We start from the raw sequence: 26,983 nt of genomic DNA, 5'->3' as shown, positions 1-26,983 counted from the left end.
TGGAAAATGCAATTTTTTGGGTGCCATAGATTTCAGTTCTCATGCTTCAACCATTTGTGATCGACATTATTACTCGGTTGACGGGATAGAAAGTACTATAGCTCCATTTTCAGATGACACTAACATTGGTGGGAAATTACGTCGGAATGATGATGCAAGAGATTTAAAAACTCAAAGTTTGTGCGAAGATTTGTAGCTCGGGTGCTCGTTGTTGTGGTTCTGTTCACCGAGCTGGAAGTTTTTGTTGCAAACATTTGGTCCCCTGGCTAGGCGACATCATCAGTGCTTGGGAGCCTCCTGCGAAGCGCTTCTTTGATGTTTCCTCCGGTGTTTATAGTGGTCTGTCCCTGCCGCTTCCGGTTGTCAGTTTCAGCTGTCTGCTGTAGTGGTTGGTATATTGGGTCCAGGTCGATGTGTTTGTTGATGGAGTTTGTGGATGAATGCCATGCCTCTAGGAATTCCCTGGCTGTTCTCTGTCTGGCTTGCCCTATGATAGTAGTGTTGTCCCAGTCGAATTCATGTTGCTTGTTGTCTGCGTGTGTGGCTACTAAGGATAGCTGGTCGTGTCGTTTCGTGGCTAGTTGATATTCATGTATGCGGATTGTTAGCTGTCTTCCTGTTTGTCCTATTTGGTATTTAGTGCAGTCCTTGCATGGTATTTTGTACACTACATTCGTCTTGCTCATGTTGGGTATCGGGTCCTTCGTTCTGGTGAGTTGTTGTCTGAGCGTGGCTGTTGGTTTGTGTGCCGTTATGAGTCCTAGGGGTCGCAGTAGTCTGGCTGTCAGTTCCGAGATGCTCCTGATGTATCACTACTATCATAGGGCAAGCCAGACAGAGAACAGCCAGGGAATTCCGAGAGGCATGGCATTCATCCACAAACTCCATCAACAAACACATCGACCTGGACCCAATATACCAACCACTACAGCGGACAGCTGAAACTGACAACCGGAAGCGGCAGGGACAGACCACTATAAACACCGGAGTAAACATCAAAGAAGCGCTTCGCAGGAGGCTCCCAAGCACTGATGATGTCGCCTAGCCAGGGGACGAAACGTTTGCAACAAAAACTTCCAACTCGGCGAACAGAACCACAACAGATTTAAAAACTATTTGTATAGGTTGGGTGAATGGGCAAACATTTGGCAATGAAAATTAAAGCGTATAAATATGGGGTTATTCAAGTTGGCCAGCCTAATAAAAAGGCAAATTATTATCTAAATGGAGAGAAACTTCAAAGTTCTTAAGTACAGAGGGATCTGGGTGTCTGCTTGCATATCACAGAAAACTTGCTTGCGGCTACTTGAAGTAATGAGGAATGCAAGCATAACTTCAGCGTTTATTTGTAAAAGGATAGAGTAGAAAGGTAGGGAGTGTTAGTGTAGCTATGCAAGGCATTAGTGAGGCTGTAACTGGAGTACAGTTTGGGTGTCCTGCAGAATGAGGTATTTCCATTGGAGGTAATTCAGAAGAGCTTCATTAGATTGATTCCATATTTGAAGTGTTTGTCTTATGAAGAGAAATTGAGCAGTTTAGGCCTATACTCTCGAGTTTATAAGAATGAAAGGAGAGCTTATTGAGGTCTGTAAAATGCTAAATGTAATTGAACGTATCGATGTGGAGTGGATATTTTTTCATGTAGCGCAATCTCCAACAAGAGACTACAGTTTTAGGATTGAGAGATGGCAGGGAAGTGGAACAGAGGCCGCAATGACATCAGCCGTGATTGTATTCCATGGCAGAGCAGGTTCAAAAGGTTGGATTCCTGACTGATGCTCCTTGTTCATATTCAGCTTTACGACTGTGTTACATAGTAATGGGGGAGGATTATGTATCAAACAGGAAGCAGGCACTCCGGATAAATGAGTCTAAATCAGTTTGACAGAACGTCACCAGAGGAGTCACACAGTGACCAGTGCTGGGTCCTCACCTATTTACAATCTATATCAATGATCAGGAGGAAGGAACAGATATACAGATACTGAGTTTGGTCATGTTGCTGTGATAAACAAGAGATTAAATTATCAAGAGAGGGTGGAGGGTCTACAGATAGATACAGAGAGGTAAAAGCAATGGATAATAATTTGGCAGCTGCAATATAACATGATATACTCTATCATATCATTTACAGGAATAATGGAATTCAGTATGTTACTGAAATGGAGAGGTATTACAGAGATTAATGATACTGTGTACTGTGGGGTTCACTCAGACCAGTTCAGACATGAGAGGTTTTGCTCCATCCTCCGTCACTGAATGGTTACATTGATGGCAACATACTTTGAGATGATGGATATGTCACCCAATCCTGTTTGGAAAGTTCCAGAACATAGAAGCTGAATGAAACTGTGACTGTCACAGCCACTGGTAGCACCGTCCTTCCCCTGGTGTGAAGCTTCAGGACGTGTTAAAGGAGGTGACACCGCTCTGTGACCAGCTTCTTGTTCTGTCAGGGTCCCTTCACGCTCTGCTCCTGGGTTAAGTGGAGCTTGAGAAGCTGTTCCTGGAAAATACGGGGTGGACACAGCAGTTCCCTTTCCTCACACACTCACTGCGTGGTTTCAGAGCTTCCCCTCTCTGCAACCTCTGCTCCATTTGTTGTTCATGTTGCAGACCCAGATGTCGTAACTACAGTCCCCAGACTCCATCCAAAGTTGGGTCACCAAATCCTCAGGTCTCCCTGAATATCTGAGGCAGCTCACAGCTCAACTTCCAGCAAACCAACCCCAGCCCCTCCACGAACTTTTCAATAACAGGAGTCTGTCAGAAACCCCTCGTCTATAAGTGTTGTGGACCAGACCAGATCCCCACAAAATATTTTAAGAAGGCCGCTTAGACCCAAACCTTTCGTTATTTGGAATATAGATGGGAAGTGTGCGTTCCAGATATGTTGTGACTGGTCAAACCACTCGACATTAAGCAAAATATAATCTATTTAAATGATTTAGATAAAATACTATCAAAGAAAAGAACATCTCAGGATGGCTTATATGTTTGAAAACTTACACAAACAATAGATCCCGTACCTTCTTGGTTTACACCGCTTGGCACAAAGACATAATCAAAAACAGATCCTTACATGAAGTTTTCTGATCCAGGGGAAATCAACATCAACAGAGATCTCAGAGAGAAAGGCAGCTAGACATCATGTATTGAAACTTCCAACCCTGCTGGGACCCGAACAGCTTCTGAATGCTACAGCTAAAAACAAAACGCGGAAACCTGGTCTGGGAGAGCTGGCCACTGCCCTTCCATTGTTATCACCGTTTTAATAAAACTTAAAGGCTTTCTCAGTTATTTACTTAAACTGTTTTCAGACAGCAGTTCTGCATCTCTGCCTTTAAAACTCTCCTAAAAAAAACGCAAGAAAAATACCCTTTTTCCAGTGAAAGTATTCTCACAACTCCACCTTTAATCAAATGATCCATCAATATAGAAAAATGGATTCATTTTAGACCGCCTAATCTTCCTCTATTAGTAGACTGGAACGAATATATATTACATTGACTCTGAGCATACAAATGTTCACAACTCGATTCGATTTCAGTCATTTTACTCCTGCCACAGAATGCCTTTTGTCTTTCTTCATCCAAGTCTCCACAACATGTCAAAACTTACTTTTTCTCGCCCTGTCACCTGTACAATTTCAAATTGAATGGCAGCAATAATAAGCTCAGTTGAAACAGGCTGGTATTTTTCTCACTAAACTTCTCCAAAAACTTTAAGGGGTCACGATCCGTGACAAAGATTTGTCTCAGGTATGTTATTTGCAATTTAACTGCTGAAATGTTGTAATGCCAACACCAAGCTCAAGGCCTCCTTCCTCACTGTGGAATAAATCTGTTGATGTTTCCACTGGACACTCTGACCACACGTTACATAATGGAGCACTTCTCAGCTCTCCAATAGTCCCTCTGAATGACATAGCTCCTCATGTCTCAGCATAAAAGAGTTACATCCTTCTGTACCCCTTAATGCTGTAACCTCTTTACCTGCTACTCCTGGCCTAGGCCAGTAAACCTTACTCTCACACGGATATGTTTTCAGAAGATCTCACACATTCATCTCAATCCCTCACAGAAACCAAACTTTGATTTCTGAACCCAATCACCATCATCAGCAATTTCAGCTTCTAATCTTGCCGTTTTAACTCTCTGCTCTTCTGCACGAGTTCTCACGACTGCAGGAAGTGAATTGTTGAACTTCTCCAAAATTAGAGTCTCTCTCAGAGTGTCATAGCTTTGCTCTGTTTTAATACCCTTCCCCACCTTTCAAAATTACTTTGTTTGATTCTTTCAAACACAACGTGCGTTTAACCAGGGATGCTATTTTAGATTCCTGAAACACTGTCGGCTTTTGGCACAAGCTCATATGCACTTCAGTTGGCTTTCTTCACCTCCTCCGATAAGGATGCAAATACCTATCAGCTTTGTTTGGATAAACTAAATCCACATGTTCTCTGGCCACTGCACTTGTTTAGCCACTTTCTGAAATGAAATTAAAAAGGCTCCCCCATCATTCTCATCAAATTTAGGTAATGCCTGGATGTATTTATACAGTTCCTGATCAGGCCTTTGGCTACCATAGAGTTGCTCAACCTCACTATCCTCTAATGAAAATCCATACAAAGTGAAGAGGAATTTAGAATAACTTAACTATTGGAAAACCTGAGCTGAAAATGTGTTGCAGGTAAAGCACAGCTGGTCAGTCAGCATCCAAGGAACAGGAGAATCGACGTTTCGGGCATGAGCCCTTCTTCAGGAATGAGAAAAGTGTGTCCAGCAGACTAAGATAAAAGGTAGGGAGGAGGGACTTGGGGGAGGGGCGTTGGAAATGTGATAGGTGGAAAGAGGTCAAGGTGAGGGTGATAGGTTAGAGTGGGGTGGGGCGGAGAGGTCAGGAAGAAGATTGCAAGTTAGGAAGGCGGTGCTGAGTTCGAGGGATTTGACTGAGACAAGGTGGTGGGGGGGGGGGGGGGGGGAAATGAGGAAACTGGTGAAATCCGAGTTCATCCCTTGTGGTTGGAGGGTTCCTAGGCGGAAGATGAGGCGCCTATTGGAAAACCTGACCGAATAATGGATACAGTGCGTTCTACAAATGGACTGTTCAATCTATTAACATCACCTAAACATACCCTTTGGCTAAAAGGAACATTCAGACATGCATTCTTGCATACAGTTCTCCAATCCAGGAGGAAACACCATCAAGTGAGGCTTTAGAGAGAGTAGCAGCTAGGGATAATTTACTAAAACCTCCAACCCCTCTGGGACCCCAAGCACCCGGTGATTGTTACAGCTCCAGAAAAAACAAACTAGAACGTGTGGTCTGTGCGAGCTGGCCATTGTTACTAGCATTTATTAAAATCCCTAAAAACCCCGTAAGTTATTTACTTGAGACGTTTTCATTAGGCAGTTTGTCCTTTAAGACCTCTTACTAATAAAAATGAGAAACTAATGATTTATTAAAAAAATTACAGCATTGTCAGGCAATTTAGATGCCTGGTCCTTCACTCAGTGGGCTCCCTCGTGTTACTGATCGCAAGGTCACCTGAGAGGGACAACCACAGGTACAGACCAAGTTACAAGAATGTGTCTCATAACTTCTGAAACACGTCTGTCCATGGACCATCACATGGGACATACCGGGAAGTAAATAACAGCTTGATACACACCATTTCAGTATTTCTGAGCTACACAATGCCAGCACTAGATACACTAAGGAGACAAAACCCAAGGCCAGGAAACGATACAGAGGGACAGAAAGAGTCACATTAAAGAAAGAAAGAGACAGTTAATTATTGTGGTTCTGTTCGCCGAGCTGGAGGTTTTTGTTGCAAACGTTTCGTCCCCTGGCTAGGCGACAATATCAGTGCTTGGGAGCCTCCTGCGAACAGTTAATTAACTGAAAAGATGTTGTGGAAATATGGGGAAAAAGACAGGGCAGTGGGACTAACTGGAGAAGTGAGATCTTTGTGAGTAAAATCACAGGAATGATAACATTGAATAAAGCATTGTCAGCTCAGCTGAAATGGTTTGTTACATCAAATTCTGAATCTGCTTCACCGACCACCACAAACAAATATAAACTGGGACAAGATGACAGCCCAGCATGGAGAGCTGTGCAGACCATGCGAGCGTGCTGCTCAGTAAACTGCACTATCTGCCCAGCATGGAGAGCATTGCAAACTTTACTATCATATGCTAACTATCCTCGCATCAGATTACTGCCCGCAATGGGAAGATTTGCTCTGTGTGTACGTGTGCGTGTGCGTGGTTGAATGCGAAACTCATTGTTTGAGAAGGAACGCACATGGAGGAAATTATTTTAAATACGAACAACTGGCAGAAGTTTTCTTAGTCAACAAAGAGAATGAGGGAAGTTTCATGGACAGATGAGGTAAAGTGTTTGAGAATGTTAAAATAAAGTCATTGCCAGACACAATAGCAATATATATCGGCGTGCACATGAATGACAGATGGATGGGAGTTTGGTGTGAGGTCGAATCAGATTTGCTTCGGCAGGTTTGAAGCCCGGAGCGTCAGCAGCACATTATTGGCTTTATTAAGACTGTACTTCATAGCTTAAGGTTCAAACAGCAGATGGAATAAACCAGTGAGATATATTCTGGAGTGGTGAGTATTTCAAGTTAGAAATGTTCAGGGCATGGTGTCAAGAATCAGCTCATAGTCAAAGGGATCTCCCACAGTTGTGACTTGTCTGCTTCAGCTGCAGATATTGGCCAGGGATGGGATGGAAACAGTGGAAGGAAGTGGAGTTTGTAACCAGAGCAGTAGACGGTGACCTCCATGCTCTTAACAGCAAAGGCAATGCTACAATGCATTGTGGTTCTCCCCTGAAACTGAACAGATCAACATAGAGACCCGTGAGTAACACTGCCAGAGCAGAGAGCGAAACAGTAATTGAACACGTTCATTGATGTAGTTAGTAGTGGTCTGTAGAGTGAATATCTGGATTGAGAGATTCAACAGGAACAATAATTGTGGCAAGAAGTGTAGACTATATGAAATAACAATAATATAGCCATAACTGGTTTATAGAAATCAAAACATGGACAGTGACACTCACCAGGAACATCAACGATAGCCAGGAAGGGACAATAAAAGTATTGAATAATGAGAAGGGCGTAATAGATCTGAGATGATAATGAGCACCAATAAAATGCAGAAAGATACCAAGCTTAACGGATAAACTCATGTCTATTGTTGGAACATTCCAGTCTAATGTTCTCAGATTCTGATCCATTGTTTGAATATTCTAGTTTAATGTTCTCAAATTCTGATCCATTGTTGGTACATTCCAGCCTACTGTTCTAAGATTCTGATCTCTCCTCCCCTTCTCTCTCGTTCTGCTGTTCCCTGTCAATGCTGTCGGTGATGCTCCCGCTCATGTTATGGGATAACACAATGAATGGAGCCCATTTATCATTAAAAGATGGAAATCCTCCACTGGCATAATTAGAATCCATTGAGATTGGCATTAATCGCACTTACCAAACAGGTAGGCTCAGTTAACCCGTTCAAAACATCACTTTTCATTTACTGGTTTTGGATGGAATGGATGAGGGTTGCTGAGGGATGGATCATAACTCTTTAAATCTTTTAAATCTTTTAGTTAACTTGTATATGAGAGTATTAACAGGACATTGCAGGGGTCTATATATGTTCCACTCTGTTTATGAAAGGAGGCAGTTATAAAATAATAGATCGACTGCATAAAAAAAAGTCGTGTGGGCAAGTTTCTAGATACCTGAACACAAAGTACGGTACTTATTGACCAGTGTGCGGCCGCTCCTGGTTTTAATGCCCTGTTGTCAAATCCTTTCATAACCTTGAGACAGAACCTTGAGACTGCTGCTCAGGAACAGGCCGAAGCAATTCTGTCCCTATGGGCCTCTTACAGAGGGATAAGAGAAGACCATTCAACCCATATTAGCCTGTTGCTACTTGAATAGGTGGAAAGCTGGAATATTGGCACATTTTGCTGAAAGAATCATTCAAACAAAGAGATGTGTCGCTGCAGCTGTATGAAGTGTTACTGAGAGGGCACCTGGAGGACATTGTCTTGTTTGTGTTTCTGTAACTGAGAAGGGATGGACCTCCATCGATACAGTTTAATGCATGCTCGTAATCCACAGGTTGCTGTCTCATTTAATGTCTCGGATCTGTTACACAGGGACAGGAGGAGGCCATGAAGCCTCTTGAGTCTATTTCAGAGGGACAAGAGGAGGTCATTCAGCCTCTCTAGTCTATTACAGAGGGACAGGAGGAGGCTATTCAGCCTCTTGAGCCTGTTACATCGGGGCAGGAAACGTTTATTTAACATTCAAGTCTGTTACACATAAATTTTAATTTTAAACTAGTTGAGGAATAGGAAAGATCTGATGTAAATATTAAAGTTCTAACTTTGAATAAGGCCAATTGTGAAAGTGTTAGGCGAGCCCTGTGAAAGGCACATTGGGATACCTTATTCGCAGGTAAAGGGATGGTTGGAAAATGCAAGGGCATCAAAACGTGGTTTAAGAGAGTCCAGAGCCAACGTGTTCCTATTAGTGAGATGGGCAAGGCTGGTGGGTGCAGGGAGTGCTGGATGGCTAGATATATTGATGCTCTGGTCAAGTTAAGGAAGGAGGCATATGTCAGGAAAACAGAGCTGAGATCAATTGGATCCCCAGAGGTGTAGAAGGGCAGTAAGTGTATAGTGAACGGTGAAATCGGACCAGAAAAATGTGGCCATGAGACGGCTTTCGAAATAGGGTTAACGAGAAATTGAAGCAACTCTAATAATTGCAAAAGATTAACTAGGGAGAGAATAGGGCACCTTAAAGGTCAATAAAGGCTACCTATGTGTGGAAACATAGGAGATGGAAGGGATACTAAACAAGTATTTCTCCTCAGTATTTAATGTGGAGGAGGTTACAAGAGCGAGAGAATGAAGAAATATATAGTTATATCTTGAAAAGTGTCTATATTACAAGGAGGTGTTGAACATTTAAAAACATATAAAGCCCTGGGACCTGATCAGTTGGGGCACAGGAACAGGAGAAGTCACTCAGCTGCTGAAGACTGGGACACAGGAGCAGGAGGCAGTCACTCAACTGCTCGAGACTGGGACACAGGAACAGAAGGCGGTCATTCAACTGCTCGAGACTGGGACACAGGGAAATCTAGAGGCTACTGAGGCCCGAGGATCCTGTTACGTAGGAACAGGAGGAAGGGACTCACTCCCCAGCAGTATGGGACCCTGGGAGAGAAGGGGAGTTTGCTTGGAACAAACACAAATATATGAATAAGTTGCATTCGTGGTCCACACAATCCTGCCCCACCATTCGCTAAGACCACGGCTGATCTGATGGTGATTCCCTCATTCCATTTTACGGAGACTGTCCTCTCTGCAGCCTCTGCTCCATTTGTTGGTCATGTTGGGGACCCAAATGCTGCAACAACAGTCCCCATGACTCATCCAGAGGGTCGGGTCTAACCGGATGAGTCTGGATTTGAAGGGTCCAATAACAAGAATGAAAACACAAAATAAAGATATTGCCAGATGTTTAGTTCTCTCACATTCGCAATCCAACTCACATAACCAGCCCATCCATTATACTTTCAGGATGGAGCACTGTGTAGATATGGCTAGTGTACTGCTAAATACAACTCAGCAATGTCCAGAGTGGAAATCTGTGCAGGCCACACCAATACTTTATCTATAATCATGGTCTAAATGTCCAGCTTGGGGAGCTCTGCAGACTGCACTGGTTCACTCATATATAAACCCAGGCTGTTGCATTGTTCGGTAACATTGTGTTAGATCGCTGCCCAGTGTGGGGAAACTTGCAGCCAATGTTGGAAGTGACAGGATGTGTAGCTCCCATCCATTTCCAGCTCCATATCTCCACTGTGCCTTGACAAGGGGTGCCATGGATGTGAAAATCACTGCGACGTAGAGATGTAAATGGAAACATTTTAAATACCAATAGTTCTGATTAAGGCGAGTATCACACCAGTATTTAAAGTTGAAATACCTGAAATAATATCCAATGAGGTTTCGTGAAACAAAGTAGTTAGAGGGGGTTGGTAATGTTATAATCAACACTATTGCACTATAATTAACAATGTGAATTAGGGGAACAAATATGCAGGGGGACTGGGGAGACTTGCAGGAACAATAGGGTTGTTATAATAGGTGATTTCAATTTTCCTAACATAGACTGGGGCTTCCAGATGGTTAAGAACTTAGATGGAACGTAATTTGTTAAGTGTGTTCAGCAAAGTTTCCACAATCAATATATAGAGTATCGTACTCGGGAAGGGACAAACTCGACCCACTGTTGGGAAATAGGGCAGGACAGGTGAAGGAGATAAAGAGGGGGACCATTTTGGTAAAAGTGATCAGAGTTGTATTAATTTTAAAATAGTTATGGTAGGGACAAAATTGGTCCACAGATTCAAGTTCTAAATTGGGGCAAGGCGTATGTTGTTGGAGTTAGACAGGGGATTGCAGGGGATGATTGGAGTTGTTTGATTCCAGGTAAAAGGATCTCGGGCAAGTAGGAGATAGTTCGGGTTCAAGGTTTCCATTTTGCTGTGAGGGTGAAGGTTATGTGAGACTGGAAGAGAGAACCCTGGATGCCAAGAGATATTGAGGCTTTGACCAGAAAAAAGGAGGTGTGACTCACTTTCAGGCAGCTTGCATCAAGGGAATCCCTGGAGGTATACAGGGGATAATGTTCCAAATATTTCCCAGTTTCAGGAAAATGGTAGTGTCCCAATGCGTAACACATAAGAGTCACTTGACTCACCTTTGTGATATTAAACCAAAAACAACTTCTAAACACGTCTTGTTAAAAATACAATTTCGAGCAGAGACCATTTTTACCCTCAGGCGTTATCTTGACCGTTATCTGAACTGTACCACTTTCCTTACTATGAATGTTTCTCTTACCCTTTATTTGTGACAGTTTCTGTCTTTAACAGTTACACGGTCTCCCACTCAGTTGGCAGGAAGGCAGGTTTGTGATGTAGAGGCAGGGCAACAGCGCCGGTTCAGTTCCTCACACTGACAGAGATTACCATGAAGAGGAGACTCTCTCAGCCTCACCCTATCGCCCCAGGTGTGGTGATCCTCAGGATAAACCACCATGCGTGGTCTCTCTAATGAGAGTTTTTTTGGGGCTGTATTATATCAAAGTTAGTATTTTAATTTAAAAAAATACTTAAAAATAGTTTTTTAATATTATAATAAACCAATAACAACACAACTCAAATAACTGAGAAAAATTACATACAAAACAACTTAAAGCACTACACAGACAGAAGAAAAAAACAAAACTACACAATAAATAATGAATAAATAATACAGCTCAGCATGACAAAATGACAGTTCTCGTTCATCAAGAGCATTAACTGATACACATTTTTATGTTCACAGTTCTTCCTCTCTGGGGGTGGGGGAGTTCAGACATCCAACACAACAGAATATTTTTCCTAGCACGGAAAGTCCGGAATGTAAGGATATAATTTTTTCCCATATTCATCTGTGGAAAATACCTTGGGCAGGCCCAGGAAAACAGAAACCAAGTCCATCTCCAATTCAGTCCTCAATACGCACTCTATCACATCTGACACAGTGCTCCAAAATAGATGAAGTCTGCAGCAGAACCACAAGCAATGAGTAAGAGTGCCTGTAGTCATTCTGCATTTCGGACATGCTGAAGATAATCCCACTTCGCATTTTGAGAGACAATTTGGGGTCAGATAGACCCTACGAAGTATTTTCAACTGCATGGTTTGGGTCCTATTACAGATCAAAATCCTTCAAACATTTTCACAAATGTCCTCCCATGTCTCCGAAGTGTTCTGAACCCCCAACTCTCTCTAGCAGACATCACAAAGCTGCACAGTCTCGTCTGAGGGGACACTCTCCAACTAATGATAAAGGGTACTGATAGAGTGTATTCTAAGCAATAAGCGCCCTCTTCCCTTTATCGGATCTGTAAGAGTGTGGTAAAAGTGTGTTTTTTTTTAAATCAAATCTCTGATCTGGGAAAAAATACAGAAGAGATCTCTACTAGGTAGTCCATACGTACAAGTTATTTGATCAAATGATATCATTGTTTCTCCATCAAATAACAAGTGGTGGCTCAGTGGTGAGCATTGTTGCCTCACAGCACCAGGGTCTCGGCTTTGGTTCTGGCCCTGGGTGACTGGCTGTGTGAAGTTAACATTCTCACTGTGTCTGTGTGGGTTTCCTCCCACAGTACAAAGATGCACATGTTAGATGAATTGGTCGTTGATAAATCACCCATAGTGTTCAGGGATGTGTAGGTTTGGGCATTAGTCAGGGTAAATATGGGATGGTAGGGGAATGGGTCTGGGTGGGTTACTCTTCAGAAGGTCGAAGTGGACTTGCTGGGCCCAAGAGCTTGTATCCACACTGTAGGGATTCTACTAATTCTAAATCACCCAAACATGGTACACCCCTTACTGCCCACAGTTTAAATCTGGAATCCATTCTCCCCGGATGACAACCCGGTGTACCAATTACAGGGGTAAGAAACATAGTTTTGGCTGTATTGCCGTCGATCTGACGCATTGCCATTCATGCTTTAACAATATTGATGATTATTGGGTTATGACAATATTTCATAAATGTTGTCAATTTAGCTCAGAAAAACAGACGAATAAAGGTTCACTTTATCTGATAGGGTTCAATATCTCACAGTATTGAAGCCGAGTCCTCAGCAGCCCAGGCACTAACATAGGATAAAAAAAAGAGCTTAATTGATAGCTTTTATCTGGGCGATCTACTCCCCACAATCTGTGGGGTAGTTGCAATTTGGTTAGCTTGATAAAGAGTTGCTTATGCTGCCAAATAAAAGAGCTAAACCCGCCATTATGTCTCCTAAATACCTATGTGGGAAACATCAAAGGAAACATTCACACGAGATATTGTAAACGAGGAAGGACGTTCCTTAATAAGAGCTATCCGACCTAGCCAGGATATTGGAAGTGCCTCCCATCTTTGAAGGTCTTGTCAAATAAATGGACATAGTTCACGTTAAATAAATGATCAAAGACGGATGTAATGAATATACCGAAATTGGGAAACCCTTCCCCACCACACCCCCCGTGACCATTTAAAAGGAAACCAGGATTTGCCCTCATCAGGTATTTCCCCAAGACCTCCCACAGGCATGGCCTCCAACGTTGTAAAATTAATCATAGAGCCCGAAAAGGCGACAAGCGAATTATTGCATTGCATCACGTGAGCTGCCGAAATTGCGGGATTTGACAAAAACATAAGACCATCTGCATACAACATAATTTTATGAGACTTTTATCCCACTTCTGGGGCAGGAATGTTGGGATAATATTCCCAATGGAATCTAAGATTGTTGCAGGGATGGGGAAGAGATCAACCCTCGTGTGCCATTTCTGCGGGTTAAAGAAGAAAATAAAATCCCTACTTGTGAGGTAGATCTGCCTCCAGACATCCACCAGCTCTAGTTCTAGACACAAATCCATTAATTGCTTACATTATAACGAGGGCATTGGGGGAGCTTTGGACATTCTGTCCATCGTGGGGCCATAAGACAGTCGAAATCTCTTTCTACAATTATGTGCCATGATGCAAGATAACTGAATTTGGAAAATGCATCTACCAGGATTTTAAGAGGGTGCACCGGTTGGCAATAAACATTTAAAATACTGTATTAACTCCCGTAGTTCAAGACTTTGCCATTATGGTCCTTCCATGGGTGTTAATACAATCTAGTAATTTAAATGGAAGATTCTTCCTATCCATTATGACTTTTACCCCACTCTTAGTATTAAAATACGAGAAATAAACCCGAGCAAACCCGCCCTGCTGTAATGTCAAATGTTCCTTGTCATCAAGGTGCATCTCCTGCAATAGGACAACTCTTTTTTTAAGACGAGAAAGTATATTTTTCCTCTTGACTGGACGATGGCTCCCCTTAATGTTCCAGGTACACCATTTGAGCACATCATTATCCATAACACCCTGCAGCAACATTTGAACTCTAGAGAATTTCATATCGACTTACACATCGCTGAGCATTAATGACTAAAGACTCATCGAACCTTAAATCTGTACAAACTAAAACTACTGCAACTAACAAGCTCTCAAAACTTTCCAAAGCTAAAAATATAAAAAAAGAAACAAAATCCAAAGTGCCAATGACACTTGATAGGGTTTTTACGCACCCCCCCCCCCCCCCCCCGACCCAATGGGGACGCTGACGGCCTAGGTCTCTGTTCTACAACACTGACAAAGTTCCTGCTTTTAATTGTTTCGGTCCTGCGCAAGTTTGATTTACCAAATCCAATACCTCGCATTAATCCAAACGAAAATCCATCTGCCACCCCTCAGCCCAGTGAGTGATATTACTGCCACCTCACCTTCCCCATTTAATTTTAAAATTCCCACCCCCTCTCCAGGAGGCCTGCACACTCCGGCCTTGATTTTCACAAAGACCCTGAGCTTGGTTTGCCTTCTGTGGTTAGGGGGAGGAGGGACAGATTGCAGACACAGTCAGTGGGGAGGAGAGGCTGGCCAGTAATCAGCGGCCTGGTATCACGTCATGGTTTTAGGAAGAAGGCAGTCACACGTGAGAGTTGGGTAATACTGATCGGTTTTTTGGGACCGGAAATTATGATCTTTTTCCGTCTCTGGTGATCAGTAATGAAAATCTATTTGAGACCCTTCATTGTGCAGAGTGTGTCTGCAGGATTTCTTTCCCTAATATTGCAGACTACAGATAATGGCGATTAAAGCTGTTCATAGTTAACTTCGATGGCACAGCACGTACACTCAACAAAGTAAATACAATGACTGTAGATGCTGGAAACCAGATTCTGGATTCGTAATGCTGGAAGAGCACAGCAGTTCAGGCAGCATCCAAGAAGCAGTAAAATCGACGTTTCGGGCAAAAGCCCTTCATTAGTTGAGACAAATATTTTGCCTTTGTTTAACAATACAAAGTGTTTTGTGTAATTCAGGAAAGGTAACCTGATTATAATAAATCCACACCGAGCTGAAAGCTGACACTTAAAATATGACCCAAAATCTGGATATAGTAGTGTCGTGGGTAATGTCCCTGCCTCTGAGCCAGAGGTCTGGATTTGATTCCTGAACGTGCGTGGTGGTGTTCCAAGCTCTGGACTAGAAGGCCTGGATGCAAGTCCTGCCTGTTGCAGAGGTACGTCACAGCATGTCAGAGCAGGCTGATGAGCAAACACCCGGGAGAATAATGTTACAGCTTTATGGGTATTGCCCAGTGATGCTCGTGTCCCTACCTCCGGGCACAAAGGTCTGGGTGCAAATCCCACAGAACTGTCTCATAACGCACCTGAACAAACTGTTTAAAACGGATTTAGAATTGTGGCTTGATGGAGAAGGAAGAGGTGTCATTATTGCATTTCAGAATTTAGGCCCAGGATGATTTAAAGCACAGCCATCCGTGTTGATTGGAGTCACATTATGCAGCAGTAAAGGTTTATAAAATCAAAATGGTTATGGATAGGGTGAGTAGTCATGGTTTTTCACCAGATTGAGGTGTCCAAAACTGGAGAGCATTGGTTGAAATTGAGAGGGGAAAGGTTTTGACGAGCCCACGAGTACCATTTCACACAGAGGGTAGTGTACGTCTGGAATGAGCTGCCAGAGGAAGTGGTGGAGGCTGGTACAAATACAGCATGTAAAAGGCATCTGGATGCTGACAGACCTGCCGAGCCTTTCCAGCAATATCTGTATTTGTTGCAAAATGAATTCATTTTAACACAATATTCTGAATACATGAAACATTTTATTTTTTTTAATGATGCTGCGACATATAAACATATCTTCAAATCGACCGAGACCATTTTCTGCTAAGGATATGGCACTGTGTATGACAGCAACAATGATGCACCTACATGGAACAGGGAATGTGATGGAGACATAGTTTGGACAATGTACAAGGCGACCTCACATGTTTGGGAGAGGATGACATTACTGTGTGATTCAGCTCAGAGAGAGCGAAAATGTAATCTGCCTGATTACACTCTCTCTCCTTCATTGTTCCTCATGACAGCAATGTGTGCGAGCTAAAACAAAAAATCTACAGTCATCGTTACCATTCTTATTTTTATAGAATCCCTACAGTGTGCAAACAGGCCCTTCGGCACAAAACGTCCTTACCAACCTTCTCAGGCTTGCTCCCTTACATTTACCCAGACCGATGCACCTAACCTAGAAACCCCTGAACACTTTGGACAAATTATCATGACCAATCCATCTAACCAGCACAGCTTTGGACTGTGGAAGGAAACTGGAGCAACCATTAGAAGGGGAGAAGGTGCAACCTCTGCACAAGTAGTCACCCGAGTCTGGAATTGAACGCAAAGCCTTGGTGCTGTGAGGCAGCAGTGCTAACCACTGAGCCACTGTGATACCCTTGGGCGATCCCTGGCCAGATTCATTGGAATCTCTTCACTGCCTAATGCAAAGGGAATTCAGCCAAATCCAACTGTTCCAGGATGAAATCCCATTGCTAGCAGCTTGCGTGTGTAGAATGTCTTCAGAAGCAGAATAACATTTTGAACAATCTCTCAATTTTTCCTTTTGTCATGAGTTACAATAATATATGGACAAAGCGCGTTCAACTTGAAATTGGTGTGTGTGTCAGTGTTTTTAGAAAGGGAAATATCGATTTTTATTTGCAATTTCCAAACAGTTTGCCATTCATCTTTCCACCATAGTTTGAGTAACATTGCTCTGGATCATAAACGTGCTATTTGAGCAGATTACAGAAACTAGCTTGACTTGTTGCTAAAACTGACCCTGACCCAGTCTGAGACCGATACCATCGGCCATATCACCGACCTGGTTGCATTTGACATTTGTTGTGAGCAGTGGAGCAGTGGGAATTGAAAAGGAAACATGACCCGAAAAGTTGGGGAACTTTAGACCGGTGAGCCTGATGTCAGTGGTGGGTAAGTTCTTGGAGGGGATTCTGAGGGAAACGATTTACATGCATACTTATGCCCGAAACGTAGATTCTCCTGCTCCTTGGATGCTGCCTGACCTGCTGCGCTTTTCCAGCAACACATTTTTCAGCTCATACGTTTGGGAAGGCAAAGGCTGTTCGGGGTAGTCAACGTGGCTTTCTCCATGGGAAATCATGTCTCATTAATTTGATTGAGTTTTATGAAGAGGTGACAAAGAAGAATGATGAAGGCAGTTTGGTAGACATTGTCTACATGGACCTCAGTAAGGTGTTCACAACATTCCAATTGGTAGGCAGATGAGTAAGGTACGGTCACACGAGATAGAGAGGAAGCTAGTCACAATTGGCTTGAAGGAAGAGGGATATTTTTCAGACTGGAGGCTTGTGAGCAGCAGTGTGCTGTAAGAATCAGTACTGAGTTCACTGCATTTCATCATTTATGTAAAGGATTTAGACGTGAATATTTGGGCCATATTTAGTAAGGTTACAGATTACATCAGAATGGTGGTGTAGTAGATTATCTCAGAGTACAACGAGACCACAATTAGATGGGACAAAGGGACAGGGAGTGACAGATATAGTTAAATTTAGATAAATACGAAGTTTTGCATTTTGGGAAGGCAAATCAGGGCCGAAATTATACACCTAATTGTAAGGTCCTGGGTCGTGTTGTGAATCAAAGGGACATAGGGCTGCAGGTACATTGTTCCTTGAAAGTGGAGTCGCAGGTAGACAGTGTGGTGCAGAACACATTTGGCACATTTGCCTTAATCAGTCAGAGCATTGAGTAGGGGGGTTGTGGTGATATGTTGTATCTGTACAGGATGTTGGTGAGGCAATACTGCGTACAACTCAGTTGCAGAACTGGAGGTTTGAGTTTCAGGGAAAGGTTGACTAGGTTAAGGTGTTTCCCCCTGGAGTGTCAGAAGCTGAAGGGTGACATGATAGAGGTTTATAGAATCATCAGGGGCATAGATATTCTGAAAAGCCACGTTGTGCTTCCCAGGGTAGGGGAGTCCAGAACAAGAGGGCATAGTGTGAAAATGAGAGGGCGATTAATTTAGAATGGACCTGAAGGTAAATGTTTCACACAGAGAGTGGTGTGTGTACAGAAAGTGCTGTCAGAGGAAGTGGTGAAGGCGGCTACAATCGCACATTTAAAAAGTATCTGAAAGAGGAGGAATATTGGCCAAATGCTGGCAAATGGGACTGGAGCAGATTTGATATCTGATCGGGGTTATCAGGTTGGACTAACGGGTCTGTTCCCGTTCTGCATGACTGTCAGATTCTATAAGAGCGATGGCGAAGGATTCTGAAAGGACCTTTCAAGTGGGAATTCTCTTCACTGGAAGTTTATCATGCCTCTATGTTCACATGGATTGAAAGCTGTTTAATTAAATATTTGACAGGGAAGTGAGTCACGGGTAATAGTATACAGACAGGAATGTGGGGCTGAGTCCACAATCTTAGTGCGTGGTGGAAAAGGCTCAAAGTATCTAATGTCCCACTCCTGCTCCTCAGTCCCATCTTTCTGTGTTCCATCCAGCCCCGCATACCTGCTAGATAGGAGAGGTTGGAGTCCACTTACTCCTATAACCTGTTGTACAGAAACAGAGGAGACCATTCAGCCTCTCAAGACTGTCACACACGCTTTGAAGTGATTTGGGAAATGCTGTTGGAAAATCTAGGCACGGATATGAAAGAGGCCCCTCATCTCTCTTTACAGAGCTTCCCCTCTTTGCAACTTGTGCTTCATTTGTTGGTCATGTTTAGACCCAGAATCACTGAGAATACAGCCGCGATATCTCACCCAGAGATGGCGCACAAAATCCTCTTGTCTCCCTGCCTGCAACATTCCATAACAGACATTCATGAAAATAACACCCACTAACTTTCCAAGAACAGAATGTGAGAACATCAGAAACAGGAACAGGTCGTTCACTCCCCAAGCCTGCTTTGCCCTTCACGAAGATCATGACTGATCTGCTCTCTGTTTCAAATCCTCTTTCATACCCAATTCATTATTGCCCTCAACTCTCTGACAGATCAATATCCATCTACCTCCTCTTCAAATACTTTCAGTCATTTGCTCCCCACCACTCTTGAGAAGAGAAATCCTGACATTCAATACCACCTGTTTGAAGAAAACACTTGCTGCTCCTATATCATGGCTTATTGATATGAACAAAAGAGGTTGAGACAGGGGTTCAGGTAAAAATGACTGGCCCTGATATCAAGGCAGTGGTTGACGTCTGCTGACATCAAGGAGCTTAACAAAACTGGACGTAATGGGAATCAGAGAAAACTCTTCAGTGTTTGGAGTCAAACATGGCACAAAGGAAGACGTTCATCATCTCAGTCCTGGGTCACCTCTGTGGGAGATCCTCAGGGTAGCTTCCTCTTCACAAACAGCTTCAGCTGCTTCATCAATATTTCCCCGCCCCCACACTCCCCACCATAAGATCAGAAGTGGGGATTGTCACTGAAGATTCCACAATGTTCAGAACATTTTGTACCCCCGTCAGCTCCTGAACTAGTCTGTGTCCATGTGCAGCAAGACCCAGACTCCATTCAGACTTGTGCTGTTAAATGGTCCATAACATTCATCTACCAGCACTGCCTGAATTGCATATTGCCACAGTAAAATAAGAGTTAATTCAGCACCTCACGCTGGTTTCACAGGAATATGAGGAAGCCATTCAGCCCATTGACACGATTGGAGAAGAACAGGGACAGCCCGTTCAGTGCCTCTAGCATATTACTCAGGAAGTGAAGGAGTCTAGTGTGATGGACCACACGAGAGCCCCTCGAAAATATTTGAAGGCGGTAACCTAGACTCTATTTATTTTTATTTTAAAGGGAATATAAAGTGACTGTTCCAGATGCAATGCGATAGGTCAAACTACTCGGTGTGAAGCTAAACACTATTTATTGAAACACTAAAAATAAAATGAAAGCAAAGAAAGAGGAATTTAGAAAAACGTAATTCTATTGGACAAGTTAACAGAATAACAAATCCAGGAACTATTACTAATGAACTGTTCCAATATAGGAAAATCCCATAAACACAGCTCCTGGCAGAAAGGAAAATTCAGACACAGATTGTCCCAAATATTTCTCCAATCCAGGAATTAAAAACAGCACCAAGAGACAATTCAGAGATGGTAGCAGCCTGGAGATAGTCACTGAAGCTTCCAACTCTGTGGAGACCCCAATAGTTTCTGATGCTACTTAGAAACCAAAATCCAGAGATCGTAATTTGTGAGAGCTGGCCACATCCATTCAGGCTGCATTAAAATTAACCCAAGACCTCCCTAGCTGTTTACTCAGTGGCCTTCACTAACCAGTTTGGTAACGAACATTCATTCTCTCTCTGAAAAGAAACCAGGACAAAATAACATCTCAAGGCCTGCAGCATCATCACACTTGTCAGCACATCGAGCTGTCAAACAGGAACCGGGGTAACCCAATCAAGCTCTTGGTCCTGTCCAATCGGAAAAGAAGCCATTCAGACCGTTCAGTCTTTTATACAGGAACGGGAGGAGGCCATTCAGCCCCTAAAGCCACTTCCACAGCAACAGGATGAGGCCATTCAGCTCCTTCAGTCTCTTACACAGGAACAGGAGGAGGTCATTCAGCCTCTAAAGTCACTTACAAAGGAACAGGAGGAGGCCATCCAGCTCCTTGAGTCACTTACACAGGAACAGTACGAGGCCATACCCCCTCAACGCTCTTGCAAAGGGACAGAATGAGGTAATTGATGCTGATTCCTGATGAATGGCTTATGTCCAAAACTTGGATTCTCCTGCTCCTCGGAGCTGCCTGAACTGCTGTGCTTTTCCAGCAATCTACTCTCTACTACAATCTCCAGCATCGGCAGTCCTCGCTGTCTCCAGATTGATGCTCCAACATGATGAACAAGTGGAGCAGAGGCACAGTAGTGCACAGACAGACTGCTCCACGTTGGTCCTCCTGGCTCTGTTACTCATGATAAACACGTGGGACTTTAACGTGGTTTTCTAGTGTTGAGGAGGGACGCCATATGTCTTGTGTGAAGTCTCAAGAAAGCACCTTCCATCTCCGAGAAGCCAGCCTGGTGTTCTCTATGTAGGGCGGAAGCTGGTGGGAATGGCTACCTGCTCAGATGGAAGGTATTGTGGCTGCTGTTGGGGATTGTATGCAACCTGACGTTCAGTACGGGTTCACACGCCGACTGCACAATAACATGGGGAGAGTTAATTTAGACATATAAACTATTAGGAAAGTCTCGGTAAACTGATGAATCGACTCTCTATGTTCAAATAATGCTGATCTTGGCTCTTGTTGATCTTGTTGAGTGCTTGTCTTGTGCAGTGTATCCTGTATGCCTTACTCTGTCCAAGACTATTTCCACCCTATGATCTGTCTGGCCATGCTTACTATGATCTGCCTCCACTGCTCATAAATAAAGTGTTTCCCTGTACTGAGGTACATGTGACAATAAATCACACCAATCAATCCTGGGTAAAGTATGGAATTTCTCACCCGATCAATGTGTCTTTTGGAAATACACCTGCGACACCTCATGTTTCAGCATCACCATTTCTTCGTATTTCACAACTCTGCAGATTAAACTCTCAGGTACTTCACTCTACCCTCATGATACCGCCATCTGTATCTGTGGGAAGGAGATCATTCCTTACAAAGGAGATCAAATCTGTAGAGAGTGCCCCTAATGCGGTCTCAGCAAGGAAGATGGCTTTAATTACATACTCGAATCATCTTACAATGAGGGACAGCATTCCATTGACTGCACCCATTACTTACACAGGGTTTGATTCAGAGCTGTCAGCGTAGACTTGTGAGTGGGAGATCATGCTTCCCAAATTTGTTAGAGTTCTTTGATGAAGTGACCGAGAATGTTTACGAGGACAGAGCGGTAGACGTAGGGTCTCGATGGATTTCAGTAAGGTCTTTGATAAGGTTCCACACAGCAGGCTGCTCTGGAAGTTTCCATCACGTGGAATGCTTGGGGAACTGGCCAATCGGATACACAGTTGGATTGATGGTAGGAAGCAGAGTGTTTAGTGGAAGGATGTTTGTCAGACTCGAGGCTGTGTCCATTGCTGTTTGTTATCTATGATTTGGTTGAGAATGTACAAGGCAGGATTAGTAAGTTTCCAGATGACACGAAAATAAGTGGTTGCGTGACCAGTGAGGAAGTTTATCAAAAATTGCTGCAGGACTTTAATCAGGTGGGGAGGTGGGCCGAGAAATGGCAAATGGAATTTAATATAGAAGTGTGAGGTCTTGCATTTCGGAAACTCAAATCAAGGTAGGAGTTTCACGGTGAATGGGAGGGTCTTAAGGGGTGCAGTGGGCACAGAGACCTTGGTGTTCAGTTGCACGGTTCTCTGGGAGTGGAGTCACAGGTAGACAGGGTAGTGAAGAAGGCTTTTGGCACATTGGTCTTCATCAGGCAGGACATTGAGTATAGAAGTTGGGAACTTATGTTGAAGTTACACAGAACTTTAGTAAGGCCGCATTTGGAGTATTGTGTTCAGTTTTTGTACCCTTGTTATAGGGAGGTTGTTATTAAATTAGAAAGAGTGCAGAAGAAATTTACAAAGACGTTGCCAGGACCCAGTGGTCTGAGTTATAGGGAGAGGTTGGACAAGCTAGGACATTTTCTTTAGAGTGTAGGAGACTGAGAGAGTCCTTATACAGCTGCATAAAATCACGAGGGGTGTGGATAGGGTTTATGCTCTCAGTCTTTTTCCAAGGTGTACCGAATCGAGGATTAGAGGGGATCAGTTTAAGGTTAGAGGGGAAGGAATAAAAGGGAACCTGAGGGGCCACTTCTTTACACAGAGGCTGGTACATGGATGAGCTGCCAGCAGACGTGGTTGGGGGGGCTACATTAACAACATTTCAATGCATTTGGATAAATATGTCGATAGGAAGGGACTGGAAGGATATGGGCCAACTGCAGAGAAATGGGGCTAAAGTGAATGGACATTTACATGGTGGAGATGAACCCCTCTGTTAATTAAAGCCAAACACCCAGAAAAGCTAGCCTCACCTCGTAATCTGTTAAAATATGAGCGACACAGATCTCCTATATTCCACTATTTTAACAAAAATTAACAAGTTTGTTTCTTAACTTTAATAGTGAACACGAAACAGCAACTATTCACAAATACAACCCCTCTTTTCCTAGCTACTTTCTATCTGACTCCAACTCTGTAAAAATATGCTGTTCCAACAGCCCACATATTAAACATTACAATCTCAAGACTATATAGTTTCTATCTTCCCTGCTGTGTTCACTCTATCAGCTGCTGATCTCCCTGGGTCTTTTTTATTGCAAGTAGGTTTACATGAACATGTGTCTTTGATAGAGAGTGTTTGAGATGGCCAGTTCGCACTCCTGCTCTACAGCAGTTGCTCTGCTGTTGGATGGCAGTAGCTTTCCCACCAGTGTTCAAAATGCTAGGTTTGCATACTCCCCATGATATAGCAATTCTCATAATTTGGTTGCTTACCAGGTGTCCAAATAATAATATTCAAATTCTGTTGGCTTCTGGTTTACTGAACGTTATTTAAACTCTTTGGTTGCGTTTGAATGGCTGTTAAAACAGCAACCATAACTCAGGTATCCATATCTCAGCTAATGGTGACATGTGGAACAGTTTGACCTTTAGCTGGCATCTGTGGATTTAATTTCTATTCAACAAAACCCGTTCTGTTTTAAAGTGTCCATACATGTTTTTGGCTTCATAACAACTCCCCGCTTCTGGAAATAAAGTGAACCAGCAGAATGAAAAGATGGCTACATTTCTTTTCCTCTAATTCTTAATCCCAATTATATGAAATACGAAAGTATTAATCTCAGTTATAACATTCATATTAATTCTGCACACCATTATAACACTGGAATAAGGTAAATCTTATCCACACCTTTTCCTTTAAATCCGCGATAACACATCTGCTATCACATTGTAGGAGCCACAGCATGTACATTTTGTAAGTTTAAAGTCGGTCAGGTAAGACTCCAATGAAATAGTCTCATATTCTGCTCTTTAACTGTTCCAAAAAATGCGAGAGATTTGTCATTGTCCACAACCATCTCCGATAATTTGTTTGTCATATACGCATTAAAATATTGTCAGGCCAGTGCGAAACATAATCATTCTTGATCACTTGCTAAAGATCACTACATCATACAGATAAACTGCACAATTTGTTCATCTGGCCACAGCTCTTTTCCTGAGTCTTAAATGTGGCTGGTGCATTATTCATCCAAATGAAATACTTGATTAAGTTTTTCTGTCATCTCCAGTGTCTTTACTAGATAACTTAACTGGCTCCACATTTTTTTTATTTGAAAGGGGCCACTAAACCTGGCTTTGAAGAGATTTCTTACCACTGGTGGCAATACTAATACGTCATTCGCACGGGAAGTCCTCAAAGTTTCAGAGTTTTTATCTGCCACCTGTTTCACTCTATGTTGTGCTCTTCAGATACTATTTAGCTAACTCACCTACTCCATTCACTCTCACCTTCACCTCACACACAGAATCCAAGTGTGAGATTTCCGACTTCGGTCCTGTCAATTTATATTTTATTAATTTCAAAGGTCCTCTCACTTCACAAACGAATATTAACTCAGAGGAAGTAAACTGAGGAGATTTATTTGGGGCATCTCTAATGGCAAACAATATAATGGGACACCTTTATTCCAATCATTCGGGTAACCATAACAGTACGCTGTTAACATGGTCTTCAGCGTCTGGTGCTAACTTTCCAAGGCTCCCTGGGATTCAGGTTCAGACGCACTTGATTTAAACTGCTTATCCTGAACCTATCCATGACTTCATAAACAGCTGAGCGGTAAAATGAGATCATTGGTCTGACTGAATCTTACTGCCTAGCCCACAGCGAGTAAAGAAAGCTACCAACCCCTCCATCTCATTTTTTATCTTAACATTCCATAATGGAATTGCTTCTGGAAATCTGGTAGACACATTCATTATTGTCAGTAAATATAGTTTTCCACTTCTATTTTAGGAAGGGGAGCTACACAATTAATCATAACCCACGTGAAATGTTCTTCGAATGCAGTAATTGGCAAGAAAGGTGCTGATTTTATTACTGCCTGTTACTTACCTACCATTTGGTATGTATGTCATGTACAAAAAAAACCACGTCCTTGTGCATTCCAGGCCACTAGAAATGCTTCTGTACCTTAGCCTGAGTCTTCTGTACACCTAAGTGACCGCCTGCAATTAGTATATGTGCTAGCCATAACAGTGTATGCTACAGGTAACACTACGTGGTGCACTTCGTCCCATTTCCATTCTGCACTAACCTATTGGGGTCTCCATTTTAATTTTAGGATTCTATCTTTAAGTCAATAACGCGTATATATCTGTTGTAAGTCCATTAGCCTTTCAGGACTAAACACCTCTGCCTGATCCTCTGCCTGTTCAGTTTTTTTTCTGTACCGTTACATCAAACAGGGTGTCAGTTCACTAAGCGTCAACTCATTTGCCTTTTTCTTTCGTTTTTCCTTCCTGCTGTAACTTTTGAAAGTGGGATCTTGTTACTACACACTCTGGAAAAATTCCTGGGTACTTTTCTTTCAACACCTCAATTCTCTAATCTTCCGTTGTCTTCTTCACCACAAGGGGTGCGTCTCCCACCTCGCCTCCTGCTAAATCTTTCCCAAGAAAAAACTGTATTCCGAGAACTGACACTCTGTTACTCACTGTCACTGTTACTTCCCTAATCTTGATTTGGCACTGCATCCTGATGTTACACAAGGGAATGCTTAATTTCTGTCCCCATTCTACAAATTATCACGCTCTTGATTAACATGCCAGAAAGAGTGAAAATACTTTCATCTCTTACTATTAGTGGCCGAGAGAAAGTGACGATTGCAGATGCTGGAGATCAGAGTTGAAAAGTGTGGGGTTGGAAAAGCACAGCACATCAGCATCCGATGGGCCGGAGACTTAACGTTTCAGGCATAAATCCTTCATCAGGAAGTGGGAGGTAAGGGAGGGGGAAGGAGGTTGAGAAATAAATTTGAGGGTGGGAGTGGAGCTGGGTGGAAGAGAGCTTGGAAGGCGATAGGTAGATGCAGGTGGGGTGTGATGGTGATAGGCGGACAGGAGGGTGATAGGACACCTATCGGTGGTAGGACAGCTGGAACCCTCAAACTGTACATCAACGTTGACTTCACCAAATTTCAAATCTCCCCTCCACCAACCTCTCCCAGATCCAACCGTTCAACCCAGCACTGCTCTCTTGAACCGCCCTAACTGGCCATCTTTTTTCCCACCTATCGACTCCACCCTCCCCTCTGACATATCACTATCACTCCCACCTACATCTTCTTATTGCCTTCCCATTGACCCTCCAACCAGCTCAGCTACTACCCTCGTATTTATCTTTCAGCCCCCTTGTCCCCCCACCATGTTCCTGACGATGGGTTTCTGCCTGATATTCGATTGTCCTGCAGTTTGGACGCTGCCTGATCTGTTGTGTTTTTCGGGCGCCTCCCCTCTCAACTATTAGAGACTGAGCAGATCCCAAATCTCACAAAATTATATCTTCTTGTCCTTTTTCCCCTGTTCTTTCTGAGTAAACTTTATCTACAGAGGCGAATTCTTTCAGAGATCAGGTACTAACTCCATAACCAGCCCTGACCTCGGCTGTGCACTCTCCTGCATGATCCTCGGCTTTACTTGGGGTCTCCTTTACCAGTTTCACTAATTCCGCTGGGCTTAGCCTCTTCTACCACATCTTTCCTCAAAGTGCCTTCATTCAACGCCCATCACGGTCTGTCCCAGCTTACTGCAGTGAAACCACCTTTTCCCAGTGCCCTTCTGAAACCATTGGCACTGTCATTTTATGTTTTCCACTCCCTTATAGTGAGAACTCCTGAGGCCTTTCACCACCTTTCAACCT

This window comes from Chiloscyllium plagiosum, unplaced genomic scaffold (assembly GCF_037043375.1).
Source record: "Chiloscyllium plagiosum isolate Xiang-an unplaced genomic scaffold, Cpla_swu_hap1 HiC_scaffold_29, whole genome shotgun sequence".
Lineage (NCBI taxonomy): Eukaryota > Metazoa > Chordata > Chondrichthyes > Orectolobiformes > Hemiscylliidae > Chiloscyllium > Chiloscyllium plagiosum.
This window is presented reverse-complemented; position numbering follows the sequence as displayed.